Source organism: Equus asinus, chromosome 24 (genome assembly GCF_041296235.1).
Source record: "Equus asinus isolate D_3611 breed Donkey chromosome 24, EquAss-T2T_v2, whole genome shotgun sequence".
NCBI lineage: Eukaryota > Metazoa > Chordata > Mammalia > Perissodactyla > Equidae > Equus > Equus asinus.
Window position 1 is genome coordinate 55430765 of NC_091813.1, and position 15271 is coordinate 55446035.

Here is a 15271-nt window from a genome sequence, read left to right on the forward strand (position 1 = left end):
TCAATTATGCCTCAATAAAGCTAAAAAAAACAGTGGCTATCTCCAGAAGGAAGATTGGCGGGAAGGTACTTTCTTGATCAGCCTGGCAGTCACAAGGGTGTATATACGTAAAAACTCATCAAGCTGTACACTTAACATTTATTTTACCACATGTAAATTAAACATCAAAAAAGAACTTTTAAAATTCAAAAGAAAAAAAATTCATCTTAAAATTCCTATGGAATCTCAAGGGATACCAAATAACCAAAAGAATCTTAAAAATGAAATTGGAGGGCTCACATTTCCTGATTTTAAAACATACTCCAAGGCTACAGTAATCAAAACAGTGTGGTACTGAAATAAAGGCAGACATATAAACCAATGGAATAGAATAGAGAGCCCATATATAAATACTCACATATTATAGTCAAATGATTTTTAACAAGGGCCTGAAGACCATTCAATGGGAAAAGGACAGTCTTTTCAACAAGTGGTTCTGGGGAAACTGGATATCCACATGCAAAAGAATGAATCCTATCTAACACCATATACAAAATTGAACTCAAAATGGATCAAAAACCTAAATGTAAGAGCTAAAACTATAAAACTTTTAAAAGACAATATAGAGCAAAATCTTTATGACATTGTATTTGGCAATAGTTTCTTGGATATAACACCAAAGGAACAGGCAAAAAGGAAAAAAATAGACAAATTGGACTTTATAAAATTAAAAAATTTTGTGCGTGAAAGGACCGTATCAATAGAGTGAAAAGGCAACCTACGGTAGGGGAGAAAATATTTGCAAATCATATATCTGATATGGAGTTAATATCTAGAATGTATGGGAACTCCTGAAACTCAATGAGAAAACAACAAACAACCTGATTCAAAAATGGGCAAAGGACTTGAATAGACATTTCTCCAAAAAAATATATGAGTGGACAATAAGCACATGAAAAGATACTCAACATCACTAATCAACAGGGAAATTCAAATCAAACCACAATGAGTTATCACCTCAAACTTGTTAGGATGACAATTATTTTAAAAACCAGAAAATAACAAGTACTGGCAAGAATGTGGAGAAGTTGGAGCTCCTTTGCACTCTTTCTTGGAATGTAAAATGGTACAGCCACTGTGGAACACAATGTGGTGGTTTCTCAAAAAAAATGTTTTTTTTCTGCTTTATCTCCCCAAACCACCCCCCCATACACAGTTGTATATCTTAGTTGCATGTCCTTCTAGTTGTGGGATGTGGGACGCCGCCTCAACGTGGCCTGACGAGTGGTGCCATGTCTGCGCCCAGGATCCGAACCCTGGGCCGCTGCAGCGGAGCACGCGAACTTAACCATTCGGCCACGGAGCTGGCCCCTCAAAAAATTAAAAATAGAATTACCATATGATACAGCAATTCTACTCCTGAATATATATCCACAAGAATTACAAGCAGGATCTTGAAGAGATATTTGTATATCCATGTTCATAGCAGCATTATTCACAATAGCTAAAACATAGAAGCAACCCAAATGTCTATTGACAGATACATGGATAAGCAAAATGTGGTATATACATACAGTGGAATATTCTTCAGCCTTAGAATGGAAGGAAATTCTGATACATTCTACAACATGGGTGAAACTGAAGACATGCTAAGTGAAATAAACCAGTTACAAAAAGACAAGTGCTGGAGAATTCCGCCTATATGAGGTACCCAGACTAGTCAAAATCATAGAGGCAAAGAGTAGAATGCTGGTTGTTAGGGGCTAGAGGGAGGGGAGAATGGGGAGTTATTGTTTAACAGATATAAAATTTCAGTTTTGCAAGATGAAAAGTGTACTGGAGATAGATGGTAGTAATGGTTGCACAACAATATGAGTATACTTAATACCACTGAACAGTACACTAATAATGGTTAAGATGGTAAATATTATGTTGTGTATTTTACCACAAAACAGATAAAAACACAAAACAATCATCTAAAAATATTTATGTGGAAGGTTATTGAGCATCACTTATAATTGGAATAAAAAGTGCAAATGACCGTAATGGCCAATAATAAGGGTTTATTAAAGCCAAGTTTACACATTATGCTTTAGAGTAAGCCTTAATGTTATGGAAAATGGCTAAATGCATGTTAATGGCAAAGCAGGTCACAGCACAGTAAGTAAGAGTGTGAACTCAATTTTGTGACACCTAGTGAGGTGGTTCGGAACAGAAAACATTTTAAAGGACCTACACCAAAATACTAATATTCCTTCCCCATATTTTTCCAGGTTCTAAAATTTTTCACAATGATCTACATTAATTATAAATTGCTTTTCTAATTAGGAATTATATACAAAAATGTGAAAATGCCTATACACATTAAAGAAAAACATGAATTAGTAATAAAAATATGAACCAGCATACACAAAAGAGAAATATAAATGTCTAAAAGCATATGAGAAAAATCTAACCTTTCTGGTAATTAAATAAAGGTAAATTAAAACAACCATGAATTATTATTTGAGAGAAATAAAACACTTATTGACACCATGGCATCTTCATCTCTTGCTCTAGTGGGAATTAATTGTTACAGGCTTCTGGAAAGTATTTTCATATGACTTCAATTCAAACTACCCTAAAAAGAAAAGAGAGAGATGGGGGGAGACTATTGGAATCCAAGGGAGAGTTAAAGATTCAGACCATGAAAAGGGCAAGGATGCAGCTCATGCACCACTGAAACTGGAACTGTTACTGCAATTAGGGCTCTGTCTGTGTTTCCATAAGTGAATTTCGTTTCCCACTTCATTGCACATTGACTTGCTCTGCATTGTGAAAGTGAGAGCCTTTTTAGTAGCTTTGATGTTTTACATTTCGTAGTTTCAGTTCCTGGAAAAATGCTAACTTGCCTCCATCTTAGCCCCTTGTCCATAAATGCTGGGAGGATTCTCACTGACCTATATTGAGAGAATTTTTGGCCCTAGCCAATGAACTGTGGCTGCAGAAGCAGAATTAAATAGCACATGCAAGGTTCTTTGGGAATTACATGGTCAGAAAAGTGGCAAAGGATCATTGCCAGAAGGAGAAGAAGGAGGGAGGTACCGCACAGTCCAAGCGATAGTGGTCTGCCACATGCAACACGACTCTTTGCATTTGTAATCTTTGACACAAGTCTTGTGATCCATTTTAAGGAGATAATTGAGAATATTTATAAGTTGATGCATAGATATTTCTCATAGGAAAAATTGGTTTGTGTACACACACACACACATATAAATTATTGCACAGTCACCTTACAAGAGTGGGCTCAACGTTGACAGTTTTCACAACACTGCTCACCATCAATGGAGAAGAATGTGACTAAAAGTGACGGAAGCCTGACCATGACTATTCTCTGGCTCCCTGACCTTCACCTGTGGGCTCACAACTGGATAAGCAAGCCTGCAAAGTTGTGTAGCTTCAGCAATTTAACCGTCTTTAGGAATAATTGATTATATTTTTTTCCAAATGAAATCTCATAGAAAATGATAGACTGATAGAGTATCACTATGTCTGAAAGTTATGGCAACCAAAAATTTATTGTTTTTACACATGCCTTAAAGAACATGTTAAGAAAATCATAGTTACAAAACATCTTTATGTCAAAAATTCTATAAACTAGCAAAAAAAGAAAAAAACTAGGAAAATATTTCCCCAAAAAATTGCAGACCAATTAAAAGGTCATCTACAAACATTTAGGTAGAAAATTATGAAGGCTACATAGCCATAATAAATTAAAAGATAAAAATAGCACATTTCCCTGTTGAGAGAGAGAGAGACAGAAAAATAGAGAGAGACACAGACACAGAGACAGAGAGAGGGCCAGCTTTTACTATAGCTAGAGAAAGGCATTAAAAATTAAAAAAGAAGAAATCTTATGTACAAAACTCAACTTCTTTTTGGAGAGGTATAGAAATGAGATTTCTATGTGCCAAAAGAATGGTACTTATATTTTGTTTTAATATATTGCAATAAGCTAAGTAAAAACTCTATTCTTAATGTGTCAGGTACTGTTCGAAGGGCTTTACATATATTAACTCATTTAATCTTCACGACCACCCTAGATGGTAGGTTGTATGGTTATCCCATTTACAGAGAGGTTTAATAGCTTGCCCAAGACTCTCAGCTGGTACCCGGCAGCATCAGAAATGGAATACAAGAAGTCTGGCCCCAGTACCTGGGCCTTAGCCACTAGACTATATCGACTCTCTTTATGACTAAATTCATAAGACAAGCTACTACTCTGTTTTCGAGAAAATGCGAATCTGCTTTGTCATTCTACAACATGGGAATACATTTTAAAACCATTTATTGAACACTTTTTATTTGGTGTTTTCTGCAAAAAACAAAGCAGTGGTATTTCACCACAGGGAAAGTACATGTTTACAGCCCACATTCTCTGAGGGGTTATTTCCATCCTATATTTATAAAGAGTCTAAAAAACACAAATTGTTATTTTGAAAGATTTTTCAATTCTCTAACTTGACAAGAATGTCAAGTTCTTGGCTTCATATGAAGATAAACCATTCTATTCTAGGATCGCTTAGAAGAAAGCTTTGAAAACAGTGAAAATAAAGCATTTTTCGTTAGGTTTGGGTTCTCCATTTCTTGACCATTTTAATATGGTATGTGTTAAAATAAAAGTATTTCACTAATCTATACAGAATAATCAGCAGAAAACTAAAACTTTATAATCTGAGTTTTTTGTGATGATGTTCTCTTTTTTATGGTATATCACAAAGAATTACTTTTAATAACCCTTAATGACTATATCACTCCTTTGCTTGTTTTTAGCTATAATGAAATAAATACTTCAAAAGAGACTTTATTTGTATGAAAATATAAAATAAATTAGGTATTTACCATCCTATGGCCAAGTATATTTGTGTGGAAAGAAATGAATAATCTTTTCATAAACTTATGAAGCTGATTTTAGGAGAAATCTTTGCCTGTCCCTCAAGACATTTTTTTGTAAGAAAACTGTGATGCCATGAATTGTTGAAATAACAGCAAAGAAAGAATTGAAAGAGATTAAAAAGCCAATTCAGAAAAAGACAAAATCCCCAAAATAGATTCAGCTGAAAGAATGGGTTATTTTGATGCAATCTGCTCAAACGTGGTTCTTTGTGGATAAGAATCATTGGTTATCAACGTGGTTCCTTGTGGATAAGAATCATTGGTTATCCAAGTGTGTAATCCTAGCACCTAGGAGAGCACCTGTCAATGTGCTAGAGAAGTCCATTCATCTCTTCCATCACACACATTTATTTGTTTGTGTGTGATTATTGGGGGGCTAATTTAGCACTAAGAAAAGAGAGGGTATAAGCTGGGAAAAGGAGAAGGTGCTGAAGTGATTCAAGATAGAGCCTTGTTTTAGAGGGGGAGGAAAATTATCCTATTCCCTAACTGATTGAAAACTGCTGTGAGTCTCTGGCCCTGAGCTGTGTGGTTTGAATGACCACTGAATAATTGAATTCAAGTATATTCATTGACTTATTATTCCTATTCGTAATATTGAAATCAGATAACTATTTACATAATAAACTGCTCAAATACATTGAAAATGCCATGTGCTATGTTCTTTCTTTATGACATTGCCCCCTAAGTACTCTACATTTTGCATTCTCCACAAAAATACAATCGATTATTTCTTTCCATATTTTGGTCACTAGGGCATTCTTTCCCATTTTTTTCCATGTGGCCTGGGCTTCCTTACGGCATGATGGCTTGTAAGCATTCCAACAGGAACTATGCAGAAGCTTTATCAGACTTTATGACATGGCCATGGAAGTCACATACTGTCACTTCAACTATAGTCACAGGCTTACTCAAATTCAGGGGGAAGTGACATAAGACCCCTCCTTCTCAATCTTAGTGGGAAGAATATCAATGTCACTGCAAGAAGGTCACGCATGATGGAACATAATATAATAAAATATAATATCCCAATACAATATAACATCTAATACAATATAACATAACATATCACAACATAACATAACATAATGCGGGGCCATTTGGAGAAAATACTGTCTGCCACAGGTCACTCTCTGGCCACACTTACATCCTTCCCACATGGAAAAAATGCTCATCCCTTCTCTCAAGACCCCCAAATATCTTCTCATTACAATCAGCTCAAAATCCAGGACCTTTTTAACGAAATCAGGTTGAAGTATGGTTGTTGTTTATTATATATATTTATATACATACATAATATATACTACATCAAGCTTCTTAAATTTACTATATGTGTATTTCTAGTTTTGATTTTCTTTTTAGTCTACTTTGCCTTTACTGGATTTTTTTTTAAAGGATTGGCACCTGAGCTAACATGTTTTGCCAATCTTCTTCTTTTTTTTCCCCTTCTTCTTCTCCCCAAAGCCTCCCAGTACATAGTTGTATATCCTAGTTGTGGGTCTTTCTAGTTGAGTTATATAGGATGCCACCTCAGCATGGACTGATGAGAGGTGCCATGTCCGCACCCAGGATTTGAACCAGTGAAACCCTGGGCCCCCGAAGCAGAGCACGTGAACTTAACCACTCAGCCACGGGGCTAGATCCTGGATATTGTTTTTTAACTCAATCTAAGATTTTGTCTTTTTGCAAAAAGAAAACTTGTTTCTACAAACTCCCATCCCTCCATGACTCAAATATTGAAAACTTAGAAAGATATATGCCTCCATTTTCATTTCAGCATTATTTACAATGGTCAAGTCACGGAAGCAACCTAAGTGTCCATGAATGGATAAAGAAAATGTGGTATATGTATGCACATACACAATGGAATATTATTCAGTCATAAAAAAATGAGCAAATCTTGCTATTTGCGACATGGGTGGGCCGTGAGGGCATTACCCTAAGTGAAATGTCAGACAGAAAAAGACAAATACTGTGTGATCTCATATATGTGAAATCTTAAAAAGACACAATCGAACTCACGGATACAAAGAATAGATTGATAGATGCCAGAGGCAGAGGAGGGTAGGCAAAATGAATGGAGGTGGTCAAAAGGTACACAGTTCCAGTTACAAAATAAATGTTATGGGGGTTAAATGTACATCATGGTGACTATAGTTAATAATACTATATCGTACATTTGAAAACTGCTAAGGGAGTAAATCTTAAAAGTTCTCATCACAAGAAAAAAAATTTGTAACTCTATATGGTGATGGATATTAACTAGACTTATGCTGGTGAGCAATTTTGTAATGTATACAAATGTCAAATCATTATGTTGTACACCTGAAAGCAATATAATGTTATACGCCAATTATATATCAATAAAAAAAATTAAACCAAAGAAGATACTATATGGTTCTATTTCTTTGAATAATTTAAAAAATGCCAGACAGACAGAAGACATTTAAATAAACTGAATGATTTGTTGATGAACTGTGTTGAAGTAAATGCTAGATAATATCTTTTTTAAAAAACATGCCAATTTGAGTGTTCAGCCAGTAGTATTTAACTTTCATTTGAACTGTTTTGTAAATGAAAGCCTACATGGAAGACGAATATGCAAGAGATAAAGGTAGAATCATGCTGATTGAAGCAGGGGCCCCACATCGCAACTGCCCATTTGGTCTCCACCCCTTAACCCATCACGCCCCCTCCACAGAGGTCTTTAGAGGAGCTCCATGAATCCCCAGAGGTTTATCAGAACACTTAAACACTGGGCTAGTCCTACAATACACCTGAAAAATTCCTTGCAATTGAAAATCTTTGTGGCTTCTTAATTAAACAATGCTTTAATGGTTTTTCTCTTTGGACATTAATGAAGGAAAAATACAAATAACCAGATCTTGAGATTCGAGAATCAAAATCCATATGATGGCCCAAAAGAACTCCTCAAGATCTGATAAGAAATGAACTAAAAATGATGACTCGAAATGCAAGAAACAAATAAAAGCAAAAAAATTCTCTTCTCATCCAGTACATGGGAATTCTCAGGAGTCAAACAAATAGCCAGCTACATCTGCAAAGAGAAAAACCACCTTTGCTTATAACTTGGCATAATTACAGCATGCCACCTAAACACTTCTGCTCACTGACTCCTTAGCCAGGAATGTCTGTGTCCTAACCCCATGTGGATATTCACTGAGATTCTCCAGAGGCTAAGTTATGCATCTCTGTATCAAACACACACCCACACTTCACGCTACATTTTCTTGCAGCAACTCTGTCTGCATTTACGCAAAATGCAATCTGAATAAAAAACTATTCAGGCCTTGATTATAGGTAGATTCTTTCTTTAGCTAAAAATCTTATTTCTTCCTGACAGCTAAAAATGCCTTTGTGAGATTCCAAATATTTATTTTAAAAACTCACCTAACCCCTAAAATAGCAGACTTGCCTTTTATAAATCATGAATGAAAGAATGATCTAAAAGCTGAATTTAATTATTTTGTAAAGCAAAATCCTGCTAAGCTTACTTAAACTCAAACTTTAAAATAATTGATTTTTACTTTTAATAATATATGATCACTATAAATATTAATAATTTTCTCTACTGATATGTCCATATTGCAATTTAAGTCAGAGTAGGAAGCATTTTGTATCTGTTAAATCTCTCAAACTAGAGCTACACTTTCCCAATTATTTGAGTGGCTTTTATTATAAAGTACATAAAATTTGTAAGTAAAGCTAAAATACATTGTGAAAAATCTCAGATTATTTCTTATTAGACAACGTAAGATTTCCAGAAAACTAAGAGGCTGTTTGATGTTCCTCTTTCAAAATTCATTTTATACTTCGTTCATCATTTTCATTGATTTTCATTTGGTTTAAATCTTTATGTGTTTCTGGAAGAAAAAAACTAGCATGTCCAAAGAGACTATGTGGCAGTGTGTGATGTAGCATTTTGAACATTATTTTGACATTCTAATAAAAGTCAGGACATACTTCAAAGTATACATCAAGAACTATTACATATAAACCCAGAGCAAACCAATGGAAAATAATATTCTCAGCAATTTAATTTGGATTACATTTGTCCATGTTTACTTACTTCTGTACACTTAGACACACTAATGCTAAAAAAATTAATGTTGGCTAGAGGAGCTATGCTAAAAACTTTTCCTAGACATTAATTCCCTCTTATCTTTTGGAATGCATAATCTGTAAATTTTTCTGACATTGTAAATCAATCAAACGTGCTTAGAACGCCAAATGAGTGTATGCTTCATAGTTAAGTGTACAATAATGGAAAAGATGAAAAACATTACTGCACCCCTGGAACTGGTGGGAACACTTATCTAATTACACAGCTCCTCAGCCCCTGCCAACTAAAAGAGCAGCAGCAAGCTGGAACATCTTGATTTGCCCTGCAGCTCTGTATCAGGAGTGTTCAAAAATATTTTATTAAATTAAAAGAGGTAAGCGTCAAAGATCAGCTACTAAACTACCCAGAAAAAAATGTCTTCTTTCAACCTTGTTTTTGGAGCAATAATTTCTGTCAGAAAATATGAATTCTTTTTTACAACAGATTGATACTGCTCAGGGGTAAACTTCAGCTATAATCGTCTTTGACATTTGCAATAATTTTTAGTTTTTCCGGTATGGCATAGTTTTTAATAAATCCAACTCAAACAATTGTATAACCAGTGACACACCCAAAAGATTACAGGGCCTCTTCACAGAGAGAGAACAACTCATAAAAGCTTTTAAAATTAAAATAAAAAATAAAATAAAACAAAACATCTCTCCTTTGATCAGTATCTGCCATTTATCAAGATCTAGGAACAATAAGGCTACACTCTCACAATGAATAGTCAGCTAGAGATTTTATTTAAGCATAATTTTAGTGCAGTTCTGGAATAAACTACCCCTTTTTCCTCGTTAGAGTAATTCTTAGACAGAAGTCACTAGGAAATGTCCGCAGTTGTGGTTCCACTTGTCTGTCTCCTGTTTTTGCTCATTTAGTTACCAGTTGTTCTTTCTCTTGTCCCATGGTTCCTCACCCTCCATGTTTGATTGTTTCCACTCTGTGTAAGACGTACTAGGCTTTGCAAATGTTCAGCATACATATTTCAAAGAAGAATACAATGTCTGAAACAAATATGCCTATATCAATGGCTATTTGTGTTTGTACTTTCTGCTGAACAAATGGTTGCGATCATAGAAACACCACAGAGTGTTACTGTCTTCATTTCACATGATGCCACGTACCTTCTATGAAATGTAGTCCGCTCTGTCCCTTAATACTAGCATAGGCTTTGTGAAACACTTTGGGTCTGCAGAACAGCAGGAGAAAAAGGAAAACAAAATTGTTACTGAATACTTACTATGTGCTAGACTAGTTATATCATATAAATATTATGCTTTATCTCATCTAATACATACACTAACTCTCTATGGAAGAGATATTTTTGTCCTTAAATTAAATTTAAAGGCATCAAGTAAGACTTCAGAGACTTCAGGAGGTATATGCACAGGTTTATACTAGTTATTGACGGAGCCAAAATGTGGACAACTTCCAGGTCTCAACCTCCTTATATCACAATTTCTAGGCTCCATGGAACCTAAAAGAGTTTTCTTTCATTGCTAGTGATAGCTTTGCTCTCCAGTTACTCTCTTCTTTGTATTATCAAATTTCTTCCTATTCCTTTCTCCTGCCTCATCACATAGAAGCAGTTGAGGTGAAAACAATCACTTGTGACTCCATCGGAATTTTCTTGTTTGACTATTTTATTACTGCTATCTCAGTGATCTTATCCAGAAAGGATTTAGTATTGTCTATGCCAAGGCAAGGGGATTTACAATCGGAGGTCCTCAAGCCATATTTTTGCAGTAATATTTAAGATAGCTTTTAGGAATTCAAAGATAGGAATAGAAGACACGTTTGTTCATTTTACAAGTCAGCAGCCTTGTGTACAAGTTAACACACCAGTGTAATAGAGATCACTGGTCGGAACCCTTACAGATTAAATGAAATTTGTAGATTGAAGTAAACTCAGTAAACTAGAGAGAGAAACAGAATTAAATTCAATAAAGGATGCCTGCTGTCCCCACTCTTATTCAGTGCAGTGCTGGGAGTTCTAGCCAGTCAAGAAGGCAAGAAAAGAAAATCAGCCAGACAGTTGGAAACAAAGAAGGAAAGCTTTCCCTGTAGAGCAATGATATCATTGTCTATGTAGAAAATCCCAGGGAACACACAAACACCTCCTAGAACTAATAAATGAGTTCAGCAAGATTCCTGGATACAAGATAAGCACGCGAAAATCAACTGCATTTCTATATAGCAGCAATGGCACTAAAATTTAAAATACAATGCAATTTACAATCATTAAAAAAATTGAAAACTCTGGTGTAAATCTAACAAAAATACAGGACTTGTATGCTGAAAACTAAAAAGCAATGATGAAAGAAATCAAAGAAGATATAAACAAATGGAAAGGCAACATGCTCATGCTTTGGGCCGCTCAAAATAGTGGAATATTAATTCTCCCCAAATTGATATACAGGCTTGATGCACTTTCTATCAAAATCTTAGCAAGATTTTTTTTCTTAAATGTTGAGAAGATTATTCTAAAATTTATATAGAAAGACAAAGGAACTAGAATAGGTAAAAAATAATTTTGCAAAGGAAGAATAAAGTAGTAAGAATCGGTCTAGTCAATTTCAAGACTTATTATGTAGGTGCAGTAATTAAGAATGTATAGTGTTGGCAGAGGGGTAGACACACAGATCGATGGAACAGAATAGAGAACTCAGGCCCATACATATACACTGAACTGCTTTTTGTCAAAGATGCAAAAGCAATCCAATGAGGGAAGATAACCTTTTCAATAAATGCTGCTGGAAGGAGTGGACTTCTAGAGGCAAAAAAAAAAAAAGTGAAATTCTACCTAAATGTTACTTCTCATGCAAAAATTAGCTCAAAATGAATCATGGACATAAATGCAAAATGTTAAAAGCCTTTTAGAAAAAAGAAAATAGGAGAAAATATTTGGAATTGAAGCCTAGGCAAAGAAGTCTTACTTATACTTGACATCAAAGACGTAATCCATAAAAGCAAAATTGATAAATTGGCCTTCATCAAATTTAAAAACATTTGTTCTGTGAAGGACCCTGTTAAGATTATAAAAAGCAAAGCTACAGAGTGGGAGTTGATTCAGATTTAGGCAAACCATATATCTAACAGGACTAGTATCTAGAATATATAAAGAACATTCAAAACCCAATAGCTGAAAAAATAAACAATCCAAATAGAAAATGGACAAAAAACAAGAACAGATTTTTCACCAAAGAAGATATATTTATGGCAAATAAGTATATAACAAGATGTCCAATTTCATTACCCATTAGGGAAATGCACATTCAAACCACAATGAGATACTACTATGCACCTAGCAAAATGGCTAAAATTTTAAAATAGTGACAACACCAAATGCTGACAAGTATGTGGAGAAACTGACTCCCTCGTACATCGCTGTTGGAAATGTCAAAATGGTACAGCCACTCTAGAAAATAGCTTGGCAATTTCTTTAAAAAGTTTTTAAAACTAAACATGCAACTACCAACCCACATAGCAATTCCACTCCTGGCTATTTATCCTATAAAAATGAAAAGTTATATTCACGCAAAAACCTGCACATGAATGTTCCTAGTAGCTTTGTTTGTAATAGAGAACAACTGGAAACAATCTAAATATCCTTTAACACGTGAATGGTTAAACAAGTTATGGTACATGAAACATGGAATACCACCCAGCTATAAAAATAACCTGGGGTCTAGCAGTGAAGATTGGGCACTTTCCCCGCTGTGACCCAGGTTCGTTTCCCAGTCAGAGAACCACATCATCCATCTGTCATTTGTCACACTGTGGTGGCTGCATGTTGCTGTGATGCGAAAAGCTATACCATCTGTTTTCAAGTACCAGCAGGTCGTCCATGGTGGGCAGGTTTCAGCGGAGCTTCCAGACTAAAACAGACTAGGCAGAAGGACCTGGCCACCCTCTTCCAAAAAAACTGGCCATGAGAACCCTATGAATAGCAGGAGAACATTGTCTGATACAGCCCTGGAAGATGAGAGGATGGTGCAAAAAGACCAGGCAGCGTTCTGCTCTACTGTATACACGGTTGCTAGGAATCAGAATCAACTCAGCAGCACTAACAAATAAAAAGCAATTTAAAGGAGTGCCATTCATTCCTGTATTGGTTCAATATTTCATTTATTCATTTAACTGAGTCTTACTGAATATTAACTAAGAACTTTGAAGATATCATCCTTCCCAAGACACTTAAAATTGTATTAAAGCATTGATAATGTGATTCCTTACAGACCTTCAACATTGACTTAAAATGTTCCTTTAACGTAATTTCACTGTGGATAAACATTCTAGGGACTAGGTCCTTATGCTTATAGTTCTCATGCAGCAATAAAATAAACACTGCAATCTGTGTCAGTGCCTGGCTACAGTCAGCTCATCCTAATGATCCCGAATGTGCCTATGTGTACGTGAAAATACAAAACATTCAAAAATTAAATCACAAGCATAATTTGAGAGGTAATATGTAGACTGTTCACGGTCCATTGACCTTGTGAAGGAAATGCTGTAAGAGTTTATATGCAAATAAATAAAACTAAAATCTAGTCAGGTAATAACCAAAAAACAAAATGGCCTCATAGCTTATAAAGGAATCACCTAATGGTGCAGGTACACGTATGCTATAGCCTGTGTTTTGCTAGTCTGGTCCAGAAAGGAGTATTTGTGACAGCAAACGATGTGGGAAATATCTGACCCAAAAGTGAACTAAAAATACAACATTAAAACTGAGAAAAAAATAAATGAAAAAGAAAAAGTCTGAACTGAACTAAGCTACTTGGGTTGAAAACAAAAGATTCCGAGTAGTGAAGTAAGTTCCTGAGGGCAGATTCTATGCTTAAACAGAAGCATAGTGAGTTTAGATTTAATTAAGTAGGAATTAATGCAGGAATTTTGATTATAACCTGTCACTAAATGTGGCTGAAAAATTCCCTTCCCTGGATGTTGTTAAATATAGAAAATAAATATTCCAATCTGCTTGAGGTTTATTTGTATCAGTCAAGGTCAGAATAAACTCAGATGATTTACATGAAGAGAATTTAATTTAATTAATCTTTATTTACAAAGAGAAGGGCAGAGTTAGGGGAATGTACAAGTGATTTCAAGGCATCTAGAGACTGGTAACAATAGGCAATCAATTACCCACTCCGAGACTGAAGGGGCAAGAAGAGCAATGCAGAGCCCGATGAGAGTTTGAATCTTGGAAGGGGCTTATCCAGAAGGAGCCAGAGTCCTCAAATGATGCAGTTAAAGCCAAGGAAGTGGTGTTAAAGTGGATGGGAGAGGAAAGAAAGATACCAGTGTGGGTCTATGTCTCCCTTTCTCTCTTTCCCTCTCTCTTTTTCCCCTTCTCTCTCTCTCTCAGTTCTCTCCCACCCTCCTCCATTATCCAGCCAGTGATAGGGCATGAGGGGGAAGAAAGCGAAGACAACAACCAAGACACTATTTAACCTCAGTAATACCTGAATGACAAACACTTACTGTAGACTCTTCCAGCTCTCATAATTCTGGAACATCTTCACATCAACTTCCTGAAGAAATAATAGAAAATTCATGATAACTAGGAATTCGTGATTTACAACATTCGATGTTGAAGTTTCAGGTGTTAGTTTCTACGAGAATAAAAAGATACTACAAGGCCTCTTCCTGCTCCTTTGGTTCAGAGGAAGCAAGTTTCCCAATCATTGGAGGCCTTAGTTAATTTGTAAAAGGAGCAAAAAAGGGAGTTTTATAGATAACATTTCAAGGATTTGAATATGAGTAGTGAAGTCTTTTTTTGTCTAGAAGGATGTTCTAGAAAGAGAGGCTTCTGATAAATACATGAGGATTGACCTAAAATTACTACTAGGTAACTGGAGTAACAGGTTGATATACGTGAGGGATAGATCATTTCTGATACCACAAATAAAACTAATTTTTTATGATTAAAAAGTAAGAAGACTTTGTTAAGATTTCAGGATTCAAATTTCATTGACTGCATCAAACCATACAACTAGGTAAATCATTATTTCATCATCATGGATTGAAGGTCAGTCCTGCATGTATTAAATCTATTGTAAAAAGTCCCAGAACCTGAGTGACATCAGGCCTTTAGAGTTTGTTATAAGATTTCCTAGGTACATTTTTAAATCCTTACAAATTGCTTGCTTTACCAAGGGGTGAAAAGAGTGATTATTTAAGTTAAATTCGAAGTCCTTCAACTTCACTTTGTATTTCCATACATTT

The 15271-nt window shown here is 35.2% G+C and overlaps 1 long non-coding RNA gene across 1 annotated transcript in view; it reads right to left on the bottom strand.

The window, feature by feature from the left end:
* The window catches only part of LOC139041815 (uncharacterized), a 116234-nt gene that overhangs the window by 41030 nt on the left and 59933 nt on the right, over positions 1 to 15271 (bottom strand). Inside the window, exons 2-3 of the long non-coding RNA XR_011497786.1 lie at positions 14528 to 14577; positions 10168 to 10232 (exon numbers count right to left, since the gene is read on the bottom strand). This is a non-coding gene — a long non-coding RNA (uncharacterized lncRNA). The remainder of the gene's footprint in view (positions 1 to 10167; positions 10233 to 14527; positions 14578 to 15271) is intronic.